This window comes from Megalops cyprinoides, chromosome 11, assembly GCF_013368585.1.
Source record: "Megalops cyprinoides isolate fMegCyp1 chromosome 11, fMegCyp1.pri, whole genome shotgun sequence".
In the NCBI taxonomy this organism is placed as follows: Eukaryota; Metazoa; Chordata; class Actinopteri; order Elopiformes; family Megalopidae; genus Megalops; species Megalops cyprinoides.
This window is the reverse complement of record NC_050593.1, coordinates 4,537,455-4,563,558: the sequence shown is the minus strand read 5'-3', so window position 1 is coordinate 4,563,558 and position 26,104 is coordinate 4,537,455. Positions and strand designations below refer to the sequence as shown.

The 26,104-nt window shown below is 42.2% G+C and overlaps 1 long non-coding RNA gene across 1 annotated transcript; it reads left to right on the top strand.

The window, feature by feature from the left end:
• The first annotated feature begins 256 nt into the window (after positions 1-256).
• LOC118786242 lies at positions 257-26,104 on the top strand. The gene is made up of 3 exons (XR_005005317.1): positions 257-675; positions 1,533-1,639; positions 24,032-26,104. It is a non-coding gene; the product is annotated as an uncharacterized LOC118786242 (long non-coding RNA).

Genomic DNA, 26,104 nt, shown 5'->3' with positions numbered 1-26,104 from the left:
CTCAGTGTTGTTACTTGCAGTAATGGCTCTAGCTGCGCTGGCTGCGGGTCCCCTGCACGCGCAGTGTTCTGTCAAATTGTGGGTATTGTTGTTGACATATTTTAGTAGACGTATAAGGCTCATTTTGGAATCTTAACCATAATGACAAGACATTTTAGAATTGTAGCATTAAAACATACATTTTATGCCGTCACGTCGATGTGTTACAAATTTTGGAATGTTCCTAGTAATGCACTTTCGCTATTCGCTTGGTTAAACCATGCTTTTTACAACGCGCTGAATTGTTACTTAGCTGTCAAATAAAAATGCAGTTACGTGGGGTTTAAAGCCTGATGTCTCAAAACCGTACCGTCTGCAGGTAGAACCTTAAAATATCCTGCACTGGCATACAGAACCACGCGAATGTTCAGAATAACGTGTTTTAGGCCTAGACTTTCGGAAAAGGGAAAATAAAACAAACTGTAAACTCTACATAATGAAAACCCGCTTTGGATATCATCAATTTCATTACCACATTTTATTTATGCCTGTGCTACAGAATGCTATAAAGGCCACTTCCCCCGTTACAGGACTATCAGTCTTCCCTGTGGTAGCATGTCATCCCTTCTGGTGGACCAGATAAAGAACTGGACAACAGATGATTGCCCTGGGAAGAGTCAAAAGTGCCTTTATGCAGTAAGGGTCCCGCCTCAGTTTGCGGTCTCCTCACCTTTCCAGTCTGGACTGCTGAAATTTGTCTGTTTGCTTGTCTGACACACTTGGCTCACTCCAATTTAAATGGCTACACCTCACACATTTTGTAACCTGCTCATTCAGGTGGAACACTATTGTAACAACATAAGCAACTTAATGAGCAATGTGGTCACTTTGCATTTTAACCCACAACTCTTGGCTCCAGACTATAGCACCCCAAGCACTATTATCCCACAATCAGATTGTGTGATATGTAAACACTTTACCAGTTAGAGGTGTGAAACTTTTTAATCACCTTTCTTATATATGGGGATAGATATGTAGGGTATGATATGATGTGGGGAACTAGCTCTCAGTTTAGAGCAAATCAATACATTGCTATTCTGCGAACTGGGCATGAATGTACAATACATGTCCAAAATTTTATTGTTTTCAGAGAAACAAATTCTTGGTGAACAAAATAGCTAGAGGTCTCCTTCATTTAGCACAGAAGCTGCCTTTTGGTTTTATGAGGTGGGAGAACAGATGCAGATGCACACTACACTTGAATGAATATTACATTTCAGTTAAAAGTATAATTATATTAGTGTTTGCACATGTATTTAAACATATCACAAAACTTCAAATCATTGGGTCAATGGAATAAACCTGTCATACAGACAGGGGACCCATGTTGTCAAATCTTATGTTTATTAAATTGGGTTGTGGTGCATTCACAAACAGCAGGGTTTGCACGTTAGAGCTTGCATTCTTTTGGCTGGAGTTTTTTTCTTTTGCTTTAACGCGAATGTCACTATAGTTCAAGTGTCCCTTTGTCTTTCTGTCTTTGCTCATTTCAGTCAGTGACGATGACATAATAGCTACGCACACGACTTCCATCCTGCGGTTTGTTGATGACATCAAGTTTGCCTTCCACCCTGAGAAGCCCAACAGCTGCGTGGTTCTGGTGAGTCAGGCCCGATCTCACTGGTCAGGGGTCATGACCCCTCACTGCTGCAGCCACTTCTGAATGGTTTGTGAACGGAACAGGTCATCTTACAGCGGCAGGGTGGCATAATGGGCAGTGAGCCTTGCGACGGAGTGTCCAGAGATCTAAGATTGTCAACACTGGGGTACAGGTTCAAATCCCCAGCTGAGGAACTGCTGTCATTCCCTTGCACAAGGAACCTCCTGAATCGCTTTATTCATGATATCTTGGAAGTTGCCCTGGAGATAAATACATGCCCTCAAATGTATTGAATACAGTAATGTAATCATGTAGCTTGCAATGTCAGTGTGTAGGTGTGGTTTGGTATAATATGAGGTGGGAGCACTGAGTTGATTGACAAAAGTGCCCTGACCCTGTGTTTCTGTGCTATATATTTTATATTCTGCCCATGTTCAGGGTTACTCGGTGTCACGCAGCTGGTATGCCATCCTAGATTCGGGGACCAACTACTGCAACATGCACAATCTTATGACAGATGGGTGTCTCCTCATTGCTGATAGGGTAAAACTGTCATGCTAAGTCGTGGATTGTCTTCATTTCATCTTCCTGTCCAGATGCTGAGGTCCTTGTCTTCTAAAGGCTTCCCCAGTATCACCCCAGAATGGCACATTGGGTGTTTTTTTTTTTTTTGAGGAAATAAAACCCAGGGAAAATGTTTGATTTTTAACCTGCCAAACGTTTATAAATCAGGCTTCAAGTGCCAGTGCTCTTGGTGTGTGCTTGACACATCCAGCTGAATACTTTGCCTGGTGTTGATTTTCAAAATTTGTATTTTAATTTTTCCAGAAAACCTACAATGTATTTGCTGTGTCACTTAAATAAGTGATAATTGTGAAGTAATCCAGTGATCATTTTTCAAAGAATAGCCCCAGGAGCCTGTTTACTTGATAAACCCAAAACTGGAAAGACTTGTTTCATTCATTCAGTGCAATCAGAAAATATCATGTGATTGGTAGAGAGAATACCCCTTTGACTGTGTTTGGTCTTCAAGACCAAATCTGGTTTGACAACAGGAGCTAACCAATCAGTGACTAGCATCATGCCAGATAATGCCACCATCTAAGAATCCCCTCCACTGCAGAAAAGCGAGACATGCACTCAGTTTTACTCCTCTGCTTTAAATAAAGTTTTCTCGAGAGGAAAGCCCTGTCCCCTTCTCCCCAAATCCCAGCTATAGCCACGCCCCAGCTTTCCCCTCTATACCCAAACTTAATCCTGTCTCTAGGTGACAGTGGTGCTGTCATGCATTGTTCAGGAGGGTTGTTTTGGGGTTGCACAGGGCTTCCCTCTGGATACCTCATGGTAACGATATGGTGATGGGCACAGCTGGTCCACACCAGCGACCCCATTCTCTGTCTCCACCTGCAGGTTACAGGACCACCCATCACCCCAGCTAACCGCTCTGCCCTTCACAGTATCACCGTGTAGCAAATGTGTCAAACCCCCCCCCACTATCTCTGCGTCAAGGGTCACAGTCTCCCCCCCCCCATCTCTGCTCCCTGTTGCCTCATTGATCTAATCATGCACTGTGTGGGAAAGGGAACACTTAAAATTTTGAGCAAGATTTTGAAAGCACTCTTGTTACATTGCTGAATAAGCATGTGTTTATTGCAAGTGCTTAACATTAAGTGCTTAAAACATTAATGGGGGAGCAGTGTAGCGTAGTTGTAAGAAGCAGGGCTTGTAACTGAAGGGCTGGTTTGATTCTCCACTGGGGCACTGATACTGTACCCTTGGGCAAGGTACCTCATCGAGAATTGCCTCAGTAAAGTATCCAGCTGTATAAATGGATAACATGCAATAACTGTAACCTATGTATGTTGCTGTGGGTAAGAGTGTCTGCTAAATGACAATAATGTAATTTAATATAACTTTAGAGAGACCCAGGAATCTTGATCATCGTTTTTGTGCACTGGGCACATGTAGAGTGAGCTCAGATGTCTTTGGGTTTGCAGGTAGTAGGCTGGGCTCCACACAGGGCTTTGATGAATTCATGAGCGACAGGAACTGCACTCAGTACTCCAAAGTCAAGCAGCATCCGGACATGTGAACCCTTTCCCAATGCACCGGACACGCTTATCAATGGAAAACCTGTGTCGCATTTACCAGTGCAGAAGCTGTACAAATAGTCACCAGTGAAGCCAGTGTGTATTCACACACCAGTGGAGTAATTATACATGTGCTCATCACTGCATTTACTGATGGACAAAGCTGTGTGCATATCAGAGTATGGTAGCAGTACATGTACTTTTTCAATGGAATTGATTACTGCATTAATTGCAGTTATTGACAGGGTGGTTGCCAGTGGACTGCACTGAATAATGAAGTAGCACAGCCTCACTCTGTCATTATTCTTGAATGTAGATCATTGATGTATTTGCAGTGTCCAAATTGCTATGAGGACTGCGGCCACCAATAAACTGCTTGTCTTTGGGTTAGAGAAATGGCAGTCTGTCAACGTTTGTGCTGTCTTTGGCTATGGATTGAGCAATTACCCTGCACTTCTCACATAAAAAAGAAGGAATGAAATTTTACATGAATAAATTAATTTATTTAAAAAACCCAACATCAGAATACAGACAATCAGCCTGAGCACAGTTACCCTAATGAAACTGTGCTTCTGGCTCTATCACACGCCTGTATTTAATTGCTCCTCAGTCAGGCAGGTGGGGTTTGTTAACTAGTGGCTGGTTCACATAAATAAATTGCACAGACACAGACAATGAACCTTTTTCCAAAGCAGTTGACTGAAAGCATCCTTGTTAATTTCTCTTCCACCTTTATCCATAATAGAGCTCTATTATGGATAAAGTTACAAGTGGAATAAACAAGTATACTTATTAAACACATTCACACAAACAGATTACAATAAGGAGTAGAACACACATTTAGTTTCTGGGGACAGACGAAGGCTCCAATCAAAGCCCTTATCTTAGCACTATTCAGTGTGAAGTGATGTGAGCATAGCCATACAACACCAACATGGTCCTTGTACAACAGTTCATCGCGATAATACAAACTTATTTTATTTTTAAGCATTACGTCAGGGTGTATAGGCAACATATTTAATTCTATATCATTATATCTTAGCTTGACTCTTAATCCATGCCTGAATTTGAGAACTGGTGTCATGACAAATTCGCTGCTGACTTTCTTGAAATCCTCGAGCGATCCCTTGTGTGTGTATGAAAATACACTATATGGACAAAAGTATTCGGATGCCTGACCATTACATTGTAATGACATTGTATTCAAATACACATACTTTAATATGGAGTTGGTCCCCCTTTTGCAGCTATAAGAGCTTCCACTCTTCTTGGAAGGCTTTCCACAAGATTTTGGAGTGCTTCTGTGGGAATTTGTGTCCATTCATTCTGTAGAGCATTTATGAGGACAGGCACTGATGTTGGAAGAGAAGGCCTGACTCGCAATTTCTGTTCCAGTTCATCCCAAAGGTGCTCAATGGGGTTGAGGTCAGGGCTCTGTGTGGGCCAGTCAAGTTCTTCTACACCGAACTCATCAAACCATGTCTTTATAGTCCTTGCTTTGCGCACTGGGGCACAGTCATGTTGGAATAGAAAAGGGCCTTCCCCAAACTGTTGCCACAAAGTTGGAAGCATAGCATTGTCCAAAATGTCTTGGTATGCTGAAGCATTAAGATTGCCCTTCTCTGGAGATAAGGGGCCTAGCCCAAACCCTGAAAAACAGGTTTGGCCAAATACTTTTGTCCATATAGTGTATCTAGAAGTTTAAAATGCTAGTAGTATTTATCAAGACTGTAGACTGTTCCAAATTGTTCGGACTGGATGTACAACTCGAGATTTTATTCCCAACAGCACTTGGCAATTTCGTTCAAATATGGCATAAGGATGCACTGTCACTCTGTTGTTAAAAGTCACTTAATATTCCAACCCCAGAGTCTAAATGAAAACCAAACTGAGGCAAAGAAGACGGTTTGACTGTGGGTCATAGGCTGTCAACACCATTTTATCAGACTGCCTTTGCTGCTCGTGGAAGGTTAAATTCCCCGGGGCATGCGGCCGCATCTGTAGTGCTCTCTTTTTCATGTTCATTTCTGTTTATTTTTTTTCACTCCCTTGTTTGTTTTTTTTTACTGACGTTTATGTTTGGACACACAACCGCAAGACCGATGCATTTGTGTGAAGAAACGATAAGGCGAGCACTTGATGTCTGAAGGTGTGATTGCACAGGACTGAAATAAAAAGTGGCTCGCGGTCTGTTCGTCGGGGCGTGCAGTACTCGGAGTTCCCCGTAGCCTTCCCCACCTAAGAACACGCGAGCTGTCAGCATCAAATTCACCGAGAACGGTCATATGATGAATATAGATATGGGCATGCGAAAAGCCCAGAGGTAGTATCACGTCATATTTTGATGCTTAATTAAAGATTTTTTTTCTGTAGCTCCGGGGATAAGCAGAACTAGCTAATTAGATAATAAATACAGAAAAAGATTACGTTGCGTTTGTTCTGAATGGTTGGAACGCTCCACTCTGGCCTTGAGTGGCGGGATTCAAATCCTGTCTGAGGCACTGCTTTTGTACCCCCGAGCAAGGTACTTGACCTCAATCCCTTCGTTAAAACGACTTCACACAAAATGGCTTGCAGAACATATACGATATAGGCTGAATGCCTATCACGCGCATGCATTTATTGGATGCGTTCAATCTAGCATGGTAACATCTTGCCCTTAAATTTCGAGGCAACGACTTACGTGCATACATGTATATACTGAATTGTACTGACACAAAAAGCTTATGCTCAAAAGAGATTTGTTCCTAACACATCCACTTTTAGTGAAGAATCTATAGAATAATACAACACCGTTGAGTGTGTGCTGTTCTAAAGTTATTATGGTAATTTGACAATCGTTGACAGTTTTGTCAGTGTTACTACATGTTTTTTGTTACGAGGAGACAATTCCTCTGGCTTCTGGTGGGAAGCGTTGTTGCACTTCATTGTACTATTGAGAAATTCAACGCAATGTCACTATATCTATGGGTTGCCCTTCATATCCGCCTGCAACTTCTGTTCCGTCGTTTATGTTGAATGCCAAACGTGTCCAGAACATTCCGCGCATTTTACAGATGCGAGCTTGGCCAGTCCGTCCTCATTTACTGTAATTTCCTTTGCATCCGCTCGAATGTAAAGGAAGAAGTTAAACATTTTAACAGGGAGTCTGTGCCGATCAAAAAATTAAAAGTCTTCAGGGTGCGGGTGATTCCTGCTCCTTTAATTTGGAGCGTGATGCCACACCAAATCATTTCAAAACCAATTAATTTCAATACATGTAAAAATATGAGGTGTTCATTTTGTAAGCAAGGAGGCCACAACCTTCAGATCTTGCCCACTGATTTCATTGTTTGTCTCAACCATAGGTCATTGTCAGCGACATCCAGATGAGGTTTTAACAGCGTTTGTAGAGTTTTATACTCCTTGTCAGAAATATACAATTACACCCACAAAGGGACTACATTGAAAATGGCAATGCATTTATTTTGAAGTGGTTTTGAAAATCCCAGTTCAACAATTTAATAGCATTACAGCCGAGATCCTGCATACCTTTTAACACCTGAATAAATAATCCTAGCTGTCAATTATTTATTATTCCTTTATAAATGTGGGAGGCATCTACATCACATGAATTATGTGCAAGTAATTATTTGTATGAAAAGGCATATCTAGGTGACTGACTGTAATCCAAGCTATTCATTATTAATTCAGCAGAGAAGGATTTCCAGGCTAAGGACTGACATTAATGGTATTCATTACAAATTGATCTAAAAAAAAGTAAAGCGCTCGGTTGAGGAATAGCTGAGGTTATGTGGGACTTTAAGTCGGAGACAGGAATTGTACCTAGCCAGTAGTTCAGGAGCTTTGTCCTCACACCCCCCATTCCCACCCTGACTCCGCCTTCACAGGAGAGGGGGGGGGGGGGGATGATCAGCACAGGGAAGGAAGTTTGCCAAGTTCAGTTAATTGTCTGCAGAAATGCACAAATCTCTTCTTCCAAATCGTTGGACACTGTCCGACTTTGTTTTTGTGAAACTCAGTTTCATCAGCAATTGCGTTTACCTAACGCTTGGGTGTCCCAGAGTGCACAGCGAAGTCTATGTATGTGTGTATGATATCCGTATGTGCATACGTGAACATGCAAATATATAAAGCACTGATTGTCAAGTCTGATAATACATAATGATATAACTGTGTGTTCATTCACAAGTGTCAGCTAATAAGGATCGCCCGTTTGTTGCCGAGTCCCCTCAGATTGCATTTGTTGTAGCGCTGCAATAGGATTGTGTGAGTATATGTGTACACAAGGTTGATATAACAGAACTTCTGTGGAACCAGGAGCGCACGCGTATGAGTATGTCTACGTGTTGTCTCTGGGCCTGCATGTAAATGCGAGTAGGCCTACGTCTTTGTGTTCATTCATATAAGTTTGTAATGTTTTCACATGTGTTTATATTCCATGTTTATTTGTGTGGACTCATGTCAGCACATATTTATTATTTTACTGTATTTCTCTGAATGTGCGTGTTTGTGTGCAATACGTGTGTGCAGTGCATATGTATTTTATGAATAATAACATCAGTATGTGCGCACAATGAACATGGCCATGTACGTATGAAAACTCGCATGTAGTCATAAATGCGTATATGAAATGTCTACGTATGCTAACGCACGTAAATTTGTATGAAAGATAAGGGCGTCAGCATTTAATGTTCATATTATGGTATTTTGTGTTAGAATGTGCATAGTGCAAGTGTATCTGCGTATGAGTGTGACTGAGATTTCTGTCGGCGGGTCCACTCTTGTTCTGGAGTGGATTTTATGGGGGTTTTGGCTGCAGCTGGTTCATCTCTCCCAGCCAGACAGATCCGTCAGCCTCATTTTTGTCTGAGCAGCCACGTGCGGTCATACATTCTTAACACTTTTTGAAACCCTGATTCAAATCCTTAACCTTGCAAGGTGTAAATAGGATAGGTCCACATTGAAAAGTTTTATGATTTCTGCAAATGTCTCACATAGCCTACCACTCCAGGTGGTGAAAGATTCGGGAGATTCAGGCCTCGGCCAAAAACATAACTGTCTTGCACGTGAAACCTTGGAGTTGTAATGAAACGACTCACCAGAGTGCGGTCCACATCCTTCATTTTTCCCTTCAGTTATCTGGTGTACAGCTTCACATACTGAGGCAATCTACGTAGAGACTGTAGACAGAGGGGAAGGATTTTAGGTGGACCAAAGGTAAATTTGTATATGGAATGCGGTTGTCCATCTCTGTATAAATTATTTTTGTTGTACTGGCACAGAAATACAGCATGAGACAACAATTCATACGGTAAAGGGTTAACTCTTTATACTCGCAGACGTGATTTGTTGACTTCCCTTTTCATTATCTCTTTTGCATAGCCCAGTCCGTTCCAACACTTAGAAACAGCCAGAGCTTCACAGATTCTCATATTACAGAAGAAAATGTATCCATTTTCCTGAAAAGATTGGTTGAAGTAAATAAAAAGGCTGAATTTCTGCCTCCTCTAATTCAGTTATTTCAGAAGATATCACTGAAATGTGTGTTGATTTAAAAGAAGAATGCGACCATTTCTGTAGGGTACCACAGTGTCATTTTAGTAGGGGAAATCCACTACCTAGCAAGTGATATTAAAAACGAAGTTAACGTTGTGTAATGTAAAGAATGGTTAACATTATTTTTGGTCTGGTGAGGGAGAGCAGCTAGTCGTCTGCTTTGTTGTACGTTATACTTTTGGATGGAAAAACACTTTAACCAGGTTAGGGTACGGTTGTTACATGAAGATTGCCTGAATGCTTCTCATCTGAATCTTGATTTTAAAGGCGTCTTTCAGTGGATAACGTTAGACGTGCAGATCATATGTGACTTCTTTGTCATTGACTACTAATTAATATGCCAAGATGATGCGTAAGCAACCCTGGTCATGGAGTGCTAGAAGTATTGCAGGGTTTGTATTCCATTTGAGCTCTTAATTACGTAGCGGGATCCATTACGGTGCTAATTTAATGCTGGTGACAGTGTGCATTTGAAAGGTTGAGAACCCAGAGCACACTGGGATGAACATGTAGAATAATAATTGTAAAGAGTACGGGGGGGGGGGGGGGGGGGGGATTTTTCAGAGAATTACTCGTTGTCTCCTTTAAATCTTACACATGGACATTGATGGCAACACTCCGAAGCAACGCAGGTGAAGCACCAACGGGTATGAGAGCGGATTTTGACTGGAGATTTGTGATGAGCCCTGCACCCTAACCGCCGTCCCACGCCGCAGCCCGCACATGGCGCCACTTCCAAGTAGCCTGTCACAAACAATCAGTTCTTTTTGTATCAAGAAACACAGCGGTTTGTCAGCTCTGATCTCAGCGCAAGCAGTCTCACTACCAAAAAAAGACTCCTAGCGAGAAGAATTACCCAGAGCAGAGATGCGGTTGATATCGCGACCGCTCATGCAAATGAGTCGAACGAAAAGCGGCCCGTCAGAGAGCGTGGTTTTAGGCTCTGCTGGAGCCTCGCTCTGTAATTAAGCAGACTGTTCCCAGAAATCACCTTCAGGCGCGCAGGAGAGCTGAGGCCGTGTTTAAATGTCTGCCGTGATGCATGCTGAAGGCCCGTCTGCTCTGACCTCGGTCTCGCCAGCAACCCTCGCACGCCTTTTGCATTTTACAGCAGGGCCTGTGGCTGGTGACACTGATTTCAGGTGAGCTCAAAGGTCGCGCTCCACAAACCTATTCTAGCCCGCTGAAGGAAATCATGAGGTGGCTTCTAAATGAGATGACCCGATAACAAGCGCGTATTTAATGACCTTGATTTATTTATTTATTTTTAATAGGTACTGTAGGTGTTATGAGTCAGATTTATACGGTCCAAAACGAAAAAAGGAGATCCTTAACAAAAGCACTTTTAAAATGTAGAACATTTTAAAATACAGGAGAACTGATATAAACTTGACACCTTTAAGCAAAAGGGAGTGAGTGGGGAGTAAGAATTCCATTGTACTTGTTACACATGGCAATAAAGAATCTTGAATCTTGAATCTTGAATCTTGAAAAGGGGCATATTCCCTTTAGTGCTAAATAAATATCATTACATGTAGTTAAGTTTCACTGCTGAAATCACTGCCTTCTTTTGTATCTATATTGGTAATGGCTGCCATACACCTTGCAGCTCTCTTCTGCCTGATGATAGAAGCCAAGCAGGGCTGGGCTTGTCTAGTTCTGACTCTCTGTGGCCATTGAATATCTCATGACACTTCTTGGAGAGATTTGGGGGGCTCCCCATGTCTTGGCAAAATTTACAATCATGCTCTTTTAGTCTGACTCTCCTATAATCCTCTAATGCAGTATATTAAACAACTCCCTCCCACTCCACCTCAGCTGATGTGTGGTGAGTGCTCTGGCGGCAGTTATTATCATTCTTGTGTCTTGTAATACATGTATAGAACTGGGTCCAAACAATGGTCCTTGGGTGCTATAGGATAGATTGTCTTTCATGTAGTGGACAGCACTCTCTGCAAAATGTGTGATGTTCCTAGGAGGGTTATCTTCTGTATTTCTTGGATGTTGATGTTGATTGGAATCCTATTGGTAAATTTTTCCAAGCCATTTTTTACAAGTCCTAGAGCTCCTATAACCACTGGTATAATCTCTGTGGACATTCCCCACATCCCTTTGATCTCAATCTCAAGATGCTTGTACTTGGGTAGTTTCTCAGTTAGCTTGACGTATTTCAAGCTAAGCTAATTTCTAATGGTACAGCTACATCAATCGGCATACACTTTATTTCACTGTTCATTTTGATAACAATGTCTGGTCTGTTTGCACTTATCTCTCAGTCAGCATGAATTGGCATATCCCATAAAATTGTCCATTGTCCATTGTCCACTCCATTAGATTCAGTCACAGTATTGGATTGGTGTTGGTACCACTTGTATGTTGTTTCAATATTGTATTCCTTATAGATCTTCCAGTGCAGATAAGTTGCTACTTTGTCTGGAAATATATTCTGTTTTTGCTGATTGTGGACAGCTTGAGATAATGTGGTCATTGGTTTCCTCAAATTTACCACAGATCCTGCAGAATGGATCTGTTCCATCTTTGATTTGATGGTGGTAGGATATGGTGGCAAGGCTCTGGCCTTGGGCAGCAATGAGTAATCCTTCTGTTTTCTGCTTTGGATCAGTAATTGGTCTTTTTTCCTGTCCACTTCTGCCTCTTTTATTCTTTTTTTGTATTTCCCTTGCATTGCTTTCTCCTCCCAGTTTTGCTGTAGTTGTTGCTGTCCGAGTAGCTTTATTTTATTTTTGACTTTGGGCGTAGGTGTTAGCTGCCTCATTAATGGTTGGTATAGTATCTCAGATTCCCAGTTCAATTTTGTACTTGGTCCTCCAGGAGAGGTTTTGGAAACGCTGGTCTAGATGTTAGTGTTCCATCCACATAGTGGAGGTTTAGGATGGTTATCCAAGTCTTCATTTTCTCTCTAATAAATTGAATAGTTATTGGGCAACCTTTATATATTTGTAAGCTTTTCAAGGTCCAGGAGTGTAGCACAATGCTTTCCTATAATCCAGCGTTTCCCAAACCTCTCCTGGAGGACCCCTTGTCCTGCATGTTTTAGATCTCTCCCTGCTCCAACACAGCTGATTCAAATGATCAACTCATTATGAACTCCTGAAGCTGCTTAACAACAAACTGATCATTTAAATCAGCTGTGTTGGAGCAGGGAGAGATCTAAAACATACAGGACAAGGGGTCCTCCAGTAGAGGTTTGAGAAACACTGCTATAATCAATCCAAGCAGGAGAAAGGTTCTTTTTCTTTGATTTGGTCTCTTCTGTGATTGCCTTATTAATGAGAAGTTGGTCCTTGCATTCATAGCTACCTCCTTTGCACCCTTTTTGTTCTGCTGGTAGAAGGTTATTACTCTCAAGAGAAGTCCTTTCAGTGATGATGGAGGTTAGGATCTTATACATGGTGGGCAGGCAGGTGCTGGGTCTATAATTTTTGGGGTTCTGGGCCACATCAGTTTTAGGTAGCAAGTAGGTGATACCTCATGTCAGCCAATTGGGGCATTATTCTGGATTCTTGACAATGGTGTTATGTGCATATGTAAGGTCTTTGTGTATACTGGGGAAGATTTTAATGCAGAAATTGACTATCCCATCTATCCCTGGAGCCTTCCAGTTACTGCTCTTCTTGATGGCATCAACAGTTTCTGTAAGAGTTATATCAGCCCACTCTTGACTTTCCAAATTTTTGTGCTGCTCAACTCGTTTGAGGATCTAGGTTGGCTCTATCATTGTGCCTTTTTTCACTCTCCCAAATCTTGCTCCTCCACAGCTTTGATAGTAGGTGGGTCATTGACAACAATCTTCTTTTTTCTTAGTTCACAATAGAACCTTGTTGCATCTTCCCCTTATTTTGTTTAAAGAAGTCACTTTCTCTTATGTATCTTCTTAATCTTTGTGCTTTAGCTTGAATTTCTTGTTTTAGCTTTTCTTTAGCAATGAGTAGCTCCTCCTTTTTCTTGATTATTAGTTTTTGATATAATAGTGTCCTGTTCTTTTCTTTGATTTTGCAGCCTTTTTCAATTTCATATAGAACAGAGAAATCTCTATGCATTTTTATCTCTTTCGCAATCCTTTCTTTCCAGGTCAGTTTTTCTTAATTTTCTTCTTTTGTTGTGGTGTTATTCCTATAGAATCTACAATTGCCAATGCTGAGGTGTGGACAAGCTGATTTAATTCTGTTAAAGAGAATGGTTTTGATAATTCTGCCTTGATCTTTTGTATGACTTTATTAGCATAGGAGTTTGGTGTATTGGTGTTTCTGTATTTTTGGTATCCTTGGTCTTTCTCTCATTGGTACTTTTAGAGCTTCCCATTTTCACTCAATGGTTTCATTAATCTCATCTATTTTCTTGCTTCCTGATTCTTCTTGTAAGTTTGCCTTATATTGGCCATTGAGGACAGGATCATTGCTGGTGTTTCTCTCTACATCTGGATACTTTTCTGTAGCTGTAAGTGATTCAAGTTGCCTTGAATTTATTTCTGTGTTACTGTTTTTATCCATGGTTTGTCTGATGTTTTGTTGGATGTCCCATGTCTGTGAATCTCATGTTCTTAATAACGTCTCATCTGATATTCGCAAGTTTGTTGGCATCAAGGTTAAGTTGTTCATTTGGATGTCTTGTTTGCCAGATGTTATAAGTGGCTAATGTTGAGCTCACGGTGGGATACAATATGGCAAAATAGAATGCCCCCATTACATCTTTATACTCATCCCTTGTCCATTTCTGTCTTGTTTTTCTTAGTTCCTTTGTGGATGCTGTACATAAAAGGCCACTATGAGGAGTGTCATTGGCGTGGATATCTTCTAGCACTTTTTGAGGATGGTTTGTTCCAGTAGCATACTTTTCGATCCCAACCCGGTACCTCACTGGTGATTGTGGTCCTTGTTGACCTGCATGATGACCGATGCAGTATGACAAATTTTCTCGGCCTATATAATGCTGATGTACCCTTGAGCGGGATGCCTAACGTGAATTGTTTCAGTAAGTAGCCAGCTGCATTAACAAACAACATGTTAAAATGTATGTCAAGTAGGTTTGGGTGCCTAGTGAGGAAATAAATATGCATTTTCCATTGACAATTATCCACATTATGGAGAAATGAAAACCTTAACTATTACAGTTGTGATTTACTACAGCCACTAATACAAATACTACTACTACTCTTACTAACATAACTACTGTTACTACTACTACTGTAAGCATAACATCCTCCTTTACAAATACTACTATAAGTACACTACTACTACTAATGATAATAATTTCAACAATAACAATGTTGAATAATAATAATGTCTCCCTCACTGCCTGGGTGACAGTGACCCTTGTGGGACCTCTCTTGGAATGGAGGAGCTGAGGTCATTACCAGAGTCCATTCTGGTCCAGTCTGGCCACTCCTGGGTCAACCTCGAGACCTCTCCTTATGGAACGGTCTCTCTGCACAATATGGCCAATGTGAGGTGGGGAATGGAGGTTATTTAGGACAGGGAGCATACATGGGTTAACTGGTCAAGGAAGACCTGGACTGCCCTGGCCTTGGGCACCATGGAACCCAGACCCAGATATGTGCAGGTGCATCTCAATGAGTGGGACCAGTGTGCCCCCCCAAAACTCTAATTCTAACCCTAACCTTAACCCCCCCCCCCCCCCTCCCCCCCCCCCCACACACACACACACACACAGACAGAGTCACACACAGACACACACACAAATAAATGCAGACATGCAGACCAGACCCCCTTGGCCAGAATTATGACATGTTATAGCCTCACAGCTTCAGAGAGCATGTAGGTCAGACTGGACTGGACTCCCAGCCATACATCCTCCCCAGAGCAGATTAATGGCAGTGTCTGAACTGGAGAGCGTGGCTCAATGTCAGGCAAATAGTTACATCTCTCTGTCTCTCTCTCTCTTTCTCTTTTCAAAAGGGCTGAAGAAAAGGACTCAGAGGTTTAAACAGCCACGCATTATGTATGTTCCCTTCACGCGACCTTCCTTGGAGTAATTTACGATTTTGAAAAAACAAACAACAAAAAAAAAAACAAAACCCAACAACACTGTGCCTGCAAACTTGAGTGGCATATTAATCCTCACCGCCCCCCCTCTGACCGAGGACGGAAACTGTAGGGAGAGTAGCTAACAGAAAACGAAGACCCAACTGCATCAGAAAACAGCTGGCCTAGAAAAATCATTCGAGATCATCTTCTTTGGCAGAGCCCCCACCACACACACACCCACGCACACACACACACTCGTGCTGATAGGGGATGAGGCGCATGTCTGTCGGAGCGGCTGATTCGATCACAAGCAGAGGGGTTCACCGGGTGCGGGAAGGCGGCAGGCTCCTGTTGCTGAGCCACCAAGGCCCACCGCAGCCTGAGAACTGCATCACGCAAGCGATGTTTGTTGATTGTCTCTTCCATGTCATCAGCACACAGTGTGAGATGAGGAATTGCCACAGACAGAACCTGTGGGGGTCCAGACACAAACAGCACATCTATGTCTCAAAGACAGGAATGCACTGCTTGTGTGTGGAGCCCCTACAGCGAGTCAGAGGTCTTGACCGTGTGATAATACCAAACATAAAGGCAGCCTGTGGTATTGTGATTGCATTTCACCAGTGTAAATGAACCTACAACCCTCTGATATGGAGGTGGTGGACTCTGGCATACCACAAGGCATTGATACCTTTGGGATTGCTTTATTTATTTATGCTTCTTAATCAGTACTGCGCTGATTCACTGACCTTTAAATCATCTGGTCCACTCCTCCTGATCTTTAGATCACTGTATCAGATGATCCATACCCTGTGAAGATCAGTGAATCTGGGTAGTATCTCTCCACAAGATGCAAAAAATTATGAAAATGGCACCCAGTGAGACCACCATGAGAGTGCATCTGTACTGATGAAGGCTATTGGAGCTTCGTCGGGTTCAGTTTGGGCATATAGGCCACCCCACCCCTCCTGCATCCCACATTTGAAGAATAACATGATTGCCGGTCTTGACTTTGTTGCTGGGCATGGACGCCCATCTGTGGGAGCAGTTGGGCGCTGGTGGAGAGGGGCGGGTGGTGGGTCACGCATACGCGGGGGGGGTTGCACATGTGCTGGACCGCTCTTAGCCATACAGCTGTGCGCATGCCAGTCAGTGCCTGTGCATGGACACGCACACACACACACCCGAGCGACTCCACCGATCCAAGGTGCCTCGGACCGTGGGGTCACACACCCCGACGGCCCGCCAGCTCGCATATAGACTGCAACACTCATGCGTCTGTTCTCTGCTAAACTGGCTCCATTCTCCAGTGAAATCTGATCTCCTTAGATGACTGTCATTCACTGACAGCATGAGAGCAAAATTCCAGTTTACACTGTTCCTAAGAATAACTGCTTATTCCTAATTGCTTCATGCTGCTTTTTTAGATCATCATTAGGCATTGTTAGACTCCACATCAACTTTATCATAATAAGGAGAATGTTAACGCTAATTAGGCACTGTTTTTACTCTTATTTTTTTGTTTCTGTTTTTCAGCCTGATGCCAGCTTAATATGATTCTGTCTGTTCTGTACCTGCATTCTTGTTACACTCCTGTGATATGCATCTAATGTATCATGTTGTATTAAACTTTTAAGTTGCGGTGGATAAGAGCGTCTACTAAATAAATTATTATAAATTAAGATGGACATGTCTGGTGACGCATTCAGAGCAGTGCACGTTTGCCCTGAATGTGGTGAGGGAGAGCGCCCTTCTGGTCTGAGAACCCATCAAATCATACAAAAGCACAGCCTATCGCATCTGCCGCATACATTTATAGTGTTGACTAAATAAAGGATATTGCTATTTTATATTTTACACCTCTCCTGATGATAAGGGAGATGGAGGCAATGTGTCTTGTTTAAGTCTTGAGATTGTAGGTTACACTGCCTTGGAACACTAGTGTCAGAACTCAGGCAGGGACTCAGGCGCAGACAGCGGAATGGGGTGCACAAAGAGAAGTATAATTAAGCCAATACCAGAAAATCCAGAAAACGAAGTCAAAACAGGCGAAGTCAGAAAACCAGAAAAGCACGGCTAACAATACCAAACAACAGATCCAAAAACACGGTCGAGGGAAACAGGCAAGATCGGAGAAACAGGCTGGCAGGCAGAACAGGAAAAACAGCTTGTAGCGAAACAGATAACTGAGACGAACTAGCAACGAGACAAGAAACAAACGGGGAATATATAGGGCAAGGCAGATGACAAGATGGGATGCAGGTGTGCAGGCAGGCAGGTAGAGACAATCAGGTGGGCGGAGACAGGGCGGAGAGCGGGGCAGGGCTAGAACACAAGGAAAAACAAAAGCACGTGGACAGGGAAAAGAAAACAACCGGCTAAGACGCCGCAGTCATGACACACTAGATCTGTATGTTCAAGATATTTTACTTATGGTTGTTGATATCTATGGCTATGCATTTTCTTAGTATGTTACATGTAGTGCATTGTTCATCATGATTAGTGTTATTATTGAATGAACGTGATTACCACTGACCCCAAGATGTTCTTCAGTCTCACTGTCTAATTTGTTGTGGTTGAACTTTTATGTGTTATGTTGTATAATCCTGAGATTTCACACAGGGATCTTTAAATTTTCTTTGCAGATGCTCTTATCCACGGCAACTTACATATCTCGCAGTGTTTACATTATCCATTTATACAACTGGTTATTTACTCAGGCTGTTCAGGGAAAGTACCTTGCTCAAGAACATAACTATGGTGACCTAAGCAGGGATTTGAATTAGCAACTCAGGTTTACAAGACCTGCTCCTCACCACTATACCACACTGCTTCCCCAGTCAGGTCCATCAACTCCTCCTCCTCATTATCACTCAAAGTATTGATCTTTTTTCCCTCAAAACAAACCCACAGTCAAATGAAGAACCTGGTGAGGGGGATGGGCAGCTACAGCTCTGCTGGGTAATGTTTTATTCCTTCATTTCATAGAACAAAAGGAGGTGACTAGTCTAGTCGGGTCAATGCACTACACTCTTAATGTGAAGCCAGTGTGGGTACACATTATGCATCTAGCAGCTTCATCTTTGACAGCTGGCCACATGCATCAGACAAATGCACAGCACTATGTACTAGAATATTACTGCAGTGCTCCCATACTGTAAATACAAGTTCTTACCCAGATCTAAAGTGCATAACTGCTTTTTCGTTTGCACCATTCAGTTTCCAGTCATCAGCCACAAATTTATGTTTCTGTTGTTTCCATTTCCAAAGTGTTGCTTCTTCAGATCTTATCTGGCAGTAGGAAGCAGGACTTGAGAGACAGAGCAGATTAAACGGCCCTGCTTTCCATTACAGCTGTAAAGCCTGCAACAGCCATTTATTTATTGCCCTTGGGCAATTTTCCATAATGCCTGGATTTACGTGTCAAAGTCTTCCCCGTCTGACCTTTTTTCTTATGCTGACTCACGTGCCAACGCATATTTATTCCTTTTTGGTGGATGGGGAATGTTGTCCTTCATCACAGCCTGAAATCCTGCTTTGGTTCCATACTGGAATTATCCCGTGAGCTTGTGAGCCCTTGTTTTGACAGTTAGCACAGACATAACCCCAGCGTGAAGTGGCTCAAAACCAGCCCTCAAGTAAACCCTTGGTGATGGTCAGTTTTGGGAAGGGATCTTCTGGATGTCCCACAAACCAACACTTGTTTCAAATGGACCTGCTGAAAAGAAGGTGACACCGACACACCTTATTTTCCTTTCTGTAACCTTCTAACAGCCAATATGATAAAACATTTTACATGGTCTTTGAAAGCTTAGAGTTGTGCGTCTAGTGACCTCTGGGTGATATTTAATTATTTTAACATCAAATTCCACAGTTATGCAGCTAGTTATCTCATCTGTAGATGTCATATGTCACAACAAAATTTTGTTTTTATCATAACATTAAGTCAACAAACCCGTGATGGTATTCTACATTACCTTTAAGGAGTCACTGTATTTATGTGACTGTAAAACTGTCCTGGCCAATGGCCAAACTTCGTTCATAGAACGTTGAGTAGTCTCATCTCCTGTTGGATCTTGTTGTAAGATCTCATTGCGAGTGCTTCCAGAGTGCGCGTGACTCCCCTTCTCTGCCAGAGCTTGCCCCCGGAGAGGGTTCGCAACCCGCCAGACAGTTTGAGAACATTGGAGGCCCCTGGCTGGGGCTCACAAGCTGCCGTGACACCAGACACCCGTGCACTGGCGCATCAGAGCCACTCTTCTGCCAATCTGTGCCTGACGGGAAGGGCCTCAGGACCCAGTGGGGCAAAGTTTCCGGCTCCTCCTGTCATTGGCAGTCCCCTTAAATCAGCCCATCCCTGAGCCTCATTAATCTGCATTGTGCAGACTTGATTTTTTTTCCCTTTGTTGTTGGTATGCACATCATTGGTCTGATTCATAAGTCCTTTAGAGTCATCTGCCTTTTTTTACAGTCCTTGTATTGTATGTTGTGGATATCCACTTACTGTATTAATTTAATCACTGGGTCATAAGATTGTTGGTTTGAATCTGTCATTGGATGCTAGCCCATAACACATATTGCTCCAGTATAAATGTGGTTGTATTCAGGCTTTATGTCCGGTGTAATTCACCCTAGATGCAGGCATCTGTGAAGCTTTTATAGCCTACAAGATCACAGTACTTAAATACAAAACAACAGATTACATGTTATCAGGATAACAATGTTTTTAAAACAGCCATTATAGGTAATGCTACATTTATCTCCACAGTTACACTGCTGAGAAAGGCCTCATGGTCCCGAGAATGGAGTGAGCGATCACTGACTGGAGCCAGGCACAGCATTTTGTTTCAGAGACAAAGATGTTTGGTTGGCTTACACAAATCAATGATTGACAACACACTTTAGCGTCACCCTTGAATGGGTTTTTGAAGGCTAGCTGTGCCATCATTATAATAAATCATGTTTCCTTGAAAAATCAGGATCTTCTAAAAAGATGCAGCATGCTGTTTTGCCCTCTCAACATTTTTTTTCCTTGGTTTCAGGCTTGTGTGAATTTTAAGTGTTGCCTCTGTGGCCATAGCATGGAAAACGTGAGATGGATCCCGTTGCCTCCTCTCAGTGGCTGGGGGGTACTGCTCTAAGTGAGCGATGTCATTAGTTAAGTCGTATGACTGGATCATGGTATAGTATTTTAAGATGATGAATGCTGTACTGTGTGTGGAGCTTGCCTGCCTTGTTTTCTCATGGCCTGAAGGTGTGCTAATTTCCAAGAAAAGTCACCTCGTGAGCTCCAGCGAGAAGTGGGTGAAAGGTGTGATTAGGAGGGGGGCAGTGGAAGATAGGACAAAAAAATCGCCACAGTGGGAAGGGAAAAGAAGACTGACATTTCAGATAACTCTGGTAATTGACTATTGGCTCGGCTTCATTGTGACAATGTTTTGGGAAAGCTGGGGACAGCTTAACAAAGTCGTGATGCTAATGATGTGTCATGACAGAGATGTGCTCACATTCCAGATGGCACATAACCCCCCCCCCCTTCTCCCCCCAACCCCTTGCATGGGAGTTCCCCCCAAATGTGGCTGAACTTTTGCATGATGTCACTTCACGCTACTTATCAATTCATGCTACCTGACAAACTGCACCTGCATCCATCAGCTCCACCTGGAGTGCTGCACAGGCAGTGGCCATCTCATGACAATTGGGTTTACAACAATCTGCAGTTACTATATTCATACAAAAATTCTGCTATTAATTTTTAGGAGAAAAACTTATAGACTATAGACAAAAAAGAGGACTGGAAGTGAGAGTGAAATTGCAGCATTAGGGGCTTTGTTGTGTTGTCTGTCTTGTTTTAGATTGTTATGTTGCCTTTGTCATTTTACATTGTAGTGTTGTCTTTATTGTTGTAGATTATTGTGTGGTGTTCACTGTTCTAAATGGAAGTATTTCTTGTTTAATTCTGTTGTGGTGTTGTGTTACCTTTCTTGTGCTTGCTTTCTGTTGGCAGGGATTCCACACCTCACTGCTGTCAGGCACTCCAAGACTCATTTGGTGCCTGTGAGTTGCTCAGATAATGTCAGTGGAGTAGCGGTCACTTCACTGTGTTGTGCTTTGGGATTGAGTGAAAAATAACCCTCGGATGTCTACAAGTGCTTCAGAGGATTGCATTTGTCTTGTATCAGCACTCCTGCACAGTTGTTGTGGTGAGATGAGCTGAATGCAATTCTTGATTCCAAAAAAGACTTGCAGAAAGGAAAATCATTAAAAAATTATATCTAGCCCATATTCAGACACATAACATCCACTTATAACAATTATATAGAGGAAAAAAAGGATTTGATTATTAATGGGCCGGTTTATGCACCTGTATTGTCCCTTAAAACTGTATTAACATGCCACCCCATATATTTAGTTGTTTCTATTGAGATAATGAATTCTACTGATGTGTGATCGGTTTTGCAGAGCTAAGACAGAAGGGTAGAAAAATTGTTACATGTGAAATGACAATGGTAATAAGAACTTTGTGGTTGACACTGGAGAGTGCTAGTCTCTTGTGAAAGATGTTTTTCAGTGGACTCCTGTCTTTGCCTGTTTTCCAATATTTTACGTTGCTGTGGTTTGCCATACCTGATTCCATCTTTAATGCTGTCAACCTACTGATGGTATCTTCTTATCCTCTTCCCTCTGGATTATGCTTGCTGGATTTTAGAAATGAAAGCCTATTTCATTATTCTTGAAATTACCCTTGAATGCCTTCTTTTTCGGTGATGAACACATTTAAGTGAAACAACAAGGAATGTTGCACTGTGTTTTCTCTAATTTCAACATGATCGATGAGCTTTTAAGCTTAGTCGAAACTGTCTGGTATTTCGGTTTTAAATCTGGGCTAATAGTTCTCCATGTTACATGGCAAAAGGAGACCTGTTCAGTCAGTGGGATAATCGGGTCTGTTTGTGCTTTTGATAAGATTACAACACCCCTTTCTCGGATAAGCCACAGCGTGACGGTGTTCCAGCCTACTGAGCAAGCACGCATCCGTCACATGACCATCGATCCAACCACCACATCAGACGCGCCGTTAGCCAGGGGGCTGATCTCGCGCAGGGGCACAAGAACACAGAATTCAACCTTTTCCATCTTGAGAAGAAGGTCTTAGGTATACAATACAATGTTGGCCAGAGTGGCAAATCTAAGGCGTTCAACCTTTCAAAGCCTCCAGCTAGTTGTAGTGCAGTTTTGTAAAAAGTATATTTTACAAGGCACTGTGTCTGGTGATAGATTGAAAGAAATGCTTTGTGGGTGAAGACGACACCTGGGTTTAGAACAGTGTGTGGGGCACGCAAGCTTCCCTCTTTTCAGGCATTTCAGGTTTAATCAAATCATACCATAGCCAACTTTAAGATCTAACTGAAATAAAATGCCCTGGACTCAGCCAAATTAGACTTAAATTCCACCAAGGATTCCATTTACAACTCACTTTGTCTGTGTTCTCTAAATGTGTTTATAGTATTTATTCATATTTAAGACTACAAGTCTACAAGGCTTTGACAGGTCTTTGAGTCACCTAATACGAGCCAATGAGTGAATTGTATGCTGTTGTCACAAACTGGATCCACTGAGGAGAGTTCCTAATTTGGGAGAACAGCACCAACTAGGACTCTGCTGGGGGGTTTGTCCTCTCATTTCATTATTGTGAAGTCTTCACCTAATACTGATGTGAGTAGTTCAGAAACGAAATACTTACAGCTGTTGTTTATGACATCACTGCCCTGCAACACCATTACCAACAACACAGCAATAGATTCATTCAAGTATCTTACATATCTCTAGCAAGCACAGTGTGTCATGTTTTTCACCTCACTTTTCATGCTGGATATTTCCTCATATTGTGTTAAATTGTTCTCATCACACACACCAAAGGCAAGATTAGGCAGATGTCGTATGCCATACAAAGTGGCATCATATTGCAGGGTCCATTAATTTGTACAGACAGATGGTCAATCAATTCAAATTTACTTGATATATCGCTCTTCACAAAGCAATTGTCACAGATAGCTTTGTACAGCACACTTTCATATAAATAATCTGTCAGTGTGTATAACCCAGACGAATGGTAATGACTCTTTAGCAGCTGGAAAGGAAGTAATGGAATCCATGGCATGTAGCACATGTGGCACAGGGAGATGTCCTAATTGAACACTCTACACTACTAAATCAGATATAGTGAGATAAACACACATAAGCAAGAAGAAGCATTAAAGAAGAACTATGAATGTGACTAGAAAATAAGAGGCAGATATTTTCTGTATAGAACTATTAAATCTAACTGGTGCTTCTGTGAAACAGCAAGTGATGAATTTAAGCAAACATTTTCACTTACATTACACGTTTATCTTTGCAAATGTTGTTTTAGCAACTGTGAAATGTATGAGCATGTGTAAGGGCTGAAAAACATCATTGGGAGAGACATAAAGACATTAGAACATAAGAGGTTTTGTGACAGGACAAGGCCCTTCAGTCCATCTGGGCTTGATGTTTTGTTGAGACAAGTGCCATTGAACACGCCCCTAATTCTAACTCTAACATTGCCTCTAATCCTGTCCCTAACCTTCCACACACATACACACACACACACACCCTACACATCTCATAGGGGAATGTGGTACGGCAGAAGATTACTGGTTGGTATCTCAGCCCATAAAGTGTCTCCATTGCTTCCTGTCCCTCATCTCTGCCAGGAATCAGCAAAGGACTGAAGCACTTGCAGCTGCGTGGGAATTATTTGGCATGCTTTCAGCCAGTTGGCTGTGACTGAGAAGAGGCAAGTTTGATGCGTGGACTTGGGTCGCACACAACTGAGGAGGCTCCTCAGCATCATTGCTGTTTTCCCATCGGCAGCCAACCCTAAACGTCCACTTAACTCATTTTCAGATCAGGCGACAGTAAAATGGCTGGAGTGGACTCTGACTTGATCATAGCTTCTGACTATTCCTTGAACAGAATGGATGGTTTAGACAAGTTGCTATGCTGTAATATCTTTACACTGGAGTTCATCCAACTAACGCAACAGAGTGTAAATACAACTGTATATTAAAAGAAACAGTAATGGCCTATTCAAAGGCACTGAGGGAAATGCAATGTGAAAATTAAGCAAGGAAAAGGGCATTTATATTCAGTAAATAAACCTCACTGAGTACTATGCTTGTGTTTACTACTAAACACTGTCCTTGGGGTTCATTTATAAACATGTATTTACACATTGCTTCAAATGTCAGAACAATTAGGCAATATGTACGTTTTTCTGGGAACTGGCCCAAACCCCACATAAGGTCATTAATAACATTACACATACATTCAAAAAAGAGGAATAGGATGGTATATACTTAATATTGTCAGTCATTTTGGCTAAACAGTCTCTATTGTTATTGGTCAATTTAACAGTCCAGATTTAGGGAAATGCAGCTATATATTTAATATATATGTAATGAAGGGGGACTAGGGGGATTCTGTGTTAGCTTGGTGGAGGAGTGATGGGGAAAGAACTAAGAGAAGTGAGCTGAGGGGTGTATGACTGTGTTACTGTGGACTTTCAGTTTCTTTGGATTTTCCTGACTGAGAGTAAAAGAGTGTTATTCAGTGAAAGAAAATAAGAGAACTGTAAGGAATTACAGCATTCTGCCCCAGAATGTATATTCCACCAGGCATGATCTAATGAATAGCTGCAGCATCCCAAAGGGCTTGAGATGATAGAGACCCCAACTGGATGGCCCACACCTCTGCCAACACCTTAACAATTTGGTCAAACAAGGTGGCAAACGAGTGGGACCAGGAGTGGGCAATCAAGAACTATCTCAGACGAAGGGGTATCGAGGCTTATTCAAACAATGGTATCCTGGTTTACTCAAATCCGACACTGTGACTTCATTATCATACAGGCAACAGGTTTGGCTCATTTACATTAAGAACAACCTAAACTGTATATATGAGAATTAGTCTGAATGTTGAGGTTCACTCCAACACCGCTGAACCCGAAGTCTGTGTTTTTCATGTGCTTCGATACTGTTTTATACTGGATGAAAGACTTTCATTTCAACACGCATTCGTCTTCTCCATCCTTGTTTTTTTCTTACAGAAAGTAGAAGAACTATTTCAGGGATGGAGAAACAGAAAGAGAATTCCACATTTTCAGGTCTTGGATTTTTGAATTTTGGGGTGGGGTGGATGTCTAAAATTAGACAGAAGGAAAGATTCTCCCTTATTACACGACCCTGTTTACTCATAAAGAGAGAGGTGTTACATTTACATTTACATTTACATTTACATTTACATTTACATTTATTTATTTAGCAGACGCTTTTAGACAGGAGGGAAGGCTGACTTCATGTTCATGCTTCAGAATGTCTGGGCAATCCTGAGCAGCTCCTGACATGCTATAAAGACAAGGCTATATCCTTGCCAGAGAGAGTGACTGAGAGGGAGAATGTTTGAAAAAGAGAACAAGGAGAAGGGGGATAGAGTGTGTTTTAAAAGGTAGCACGAATGAGTTGGAGACAAAGCTACCATGAGAGATAGACACACACACACACACAAAGATAGAGAGGGAGGTAGCTGGATGTTACGTGTGGCACACTGTGCATTTGTGGGGTCTGGGCCGCCTGCGTCTTGTTGTCTTCTCTCCTCTCTCGCTAATCTCCTGACGCAGGTATCCTGCTGCAAAGCGACGTTGTTGATTTCCATCCGGCCCAGCGTTGCGTCCCGCCTCCTCGTTCTGGCCCGGGGCCAACCAGAGGCAGAGCACCCCAATTTAAAGA